We start from the raw sequence: 2,283 nt of genomic DNA, 5'->3' as shown, positions 1-2,283 counted from the left end.
CCCACAAAAATTTGACGCTATACGGTATTAACATAAATAACACTATACTGGTATAACATTTTAGGGTGTAAAATTTATAAGCTGATTTAAGTTTGTATTTTTCATGTATGCACATTCATTAGGTACATGTGCTGTGTATCCTCTAAAAGGTATTGTTTCCACAGGTAAGAAGCTACCAATAAAATCTATGTAATTAAATACCCCACAACTTATGCCCATATGACTCAAAACAAGTCAACAACAATAATACAATAAGAACAAACAATAACAATATATTACCAACAAAACATTAAATACTTTGTGTTTCTGGTTGTTGGTTTAGTATCAATAAATCATCCAGAGCCACTCCTCCATTAATATGAACAGGTGACGGACTCTCTTTAACCAGTCCCCAGGCAGGCAGTACTAGTGACAGTCTTCCTCCTTTACTCAATAAACCAAATGAGACAGGACAGGATGACCTTACTAATCCTAATGTATCCTCACACTCTCTAAATAACAATGAAAACAAAAACAACATAATTAATAATAAATAATATAAAATTATAATAACAAAATGAAAAACAAGACAAATTTACAAAATTAAACAATACTTACACAAAAGTACATATGTACATGTACATGTACGCATCATTTAAAAATTTCACGATCATTTTATATCAAATGACGTATAAATAGAGATGATAACATATAAATATGTACATTCGTGGAGTATTAATATTGGTTGCAGTGAACATCCACTTATATAAAATCTGTCATTTTGTTTTATTCTGAGCTGCTCAATGGGATTTAGTTGCTAAATCACCAAATGACACCAATACATGTATACATGTACATATGTAAAATCCACCAATTGCAAATTGCCAAATTCAACTACTGCCAATACTTAAGTTCCAACAGTAAGAAAGACAGATGATACATGTATGGCCCCAGTAACAATGCCCAATGCCAACAATACAACCAGTGGCGGTTCTAGGATTGAATTTCTGGGGGGGCCTTAATGATATGGGTGGAATAATTAGTGGGTGCGGTCAACCAGGCTTGCAGGATTTCATTTGGAAAGTCAAAATTTAGAAGATTAGGCCTCTTAAATGAGCTCCTTTGTGGTTTACAGACTGTTTACACAGTCAAGCACTGCAGCTGTTTCACAGTTTACATAGATAAAACTAATTTTATACTTCACCGCAAAAATTTTGGGGGGGCCATGGTCCCCCCAGGCCCCCCCTAGATCCACCACTGAATACAACAATACATCATCATCATTATTCATAATATCATTCTTCAAAATATTGATCAATAGTACCAATCTAATACTAACTTGTCCAGTGAGTTGTCAAGGTTCCATGCATGAAGGCATGATACTAGGAGTCTAGGTGAGCTGATGGTTAGAGGGAGAAAGAGAGAGAGAGGAGGGAAACAAAGTAATTTGTGCATATACATGTACATGTACACTTCATTTAAAACTTGATATTTGCATGTACATGTGTAACTGTCAAAAAATGTAAATGATATTATTGAAGCAAAAAAGTAACCAATGAAGGCAACATGAAAACCACAAATAATTTAGAATACTTTTCAGCACATTAGTAACTTATACATGTACATGCACTTGTAAGTAGTCAATATATGAAAATGTACATACACATGTATTTCAGTGACAATAATTACATGTACATGCATATTAATTTCTATACACTTAATGGGCACTACATGTTGGTATTACATGTACTACAAATACATGTACATGTACATGTATTAGCAATTGAATGCTTTGGTGTGAGAGAGAAAGAGAGAGAAAGAGTGAGGGGTAGGGCAAAGCTTACATTAATATGAGGAGGACATGCTACAATGCTACTGACCACCCACCATGAACTGCAATAGTGTGGAACAATATTCCTTTGTAGAGGTCCCACAATCTAACAGAGAAATTAGTACCACCAGATAACAAGTGATTGGTATCATAAGCAGTGCTATAGTCACAGGATACAACAGGAGGGGACTCTCCTCTTGTGACCTCTTAAGAAATAATACTGAGACCATGCTATAGAGGAGAGAGAGAGAGGGAGAGAGAAGACAGAAACACAGAGAAAAAAACAGAGGTGATATGTACATGTACACGTACAACTGTACATAAGTAGGCTACAGGCATGATAAACACTTGGTATTACTATTTCTACATAAAAATATCCTATTCATATTGCATGTAATTACAATGTACATGTACATGTATGAATGCATGTACATACATGGACATGTATACAATTATTGTACATTTGTATGCAG

General features: G+C 34.6%; 1 long non-coding RNA gene across 1 annotated transcript; it reads right to left on the bottom strand.

Moving 5' to 3' along the window:
- Positions 1 to 318: 318 nt before the first annotated feature.
- On the bottom strand, positions 319 to 2,051 carry LOC109591531 (uncharacterized). The gene is made up of 3 exons (XR_002189857.1): positions 1,824 to 2,051; positions 1,319 to 1,378; positions 319 to 491 (listed from the first exon to the last, which is right to left on the bottom strand). It is a non-coding gene; the product is annotated as an uncharacterized LOC109591531 (long non-coding RNA).
- Positions 2,052 to 2,283: the final 232 nt, after the last annotated feature.

This window comes from Amphimedon queenslandica, unplaced genomic scaffold, assembly GCF_000090795.2.
Source record: "Amphimedon queenslandica unplaced genomic scaffold, v1.1 AMPQUscaffold_7939_Cont20114, whole genome shotgun sequence".
Taxonomy (NCBI): Eukaryota; Metazoa; Porifera; class Demospongiae; order Haplosclerida; family Niphatidae; genus Amphimedon; species Amphimedon queenslandica.
This window is presented reverse-complemented; position numbering and strand designations above follow the sequence as displayed.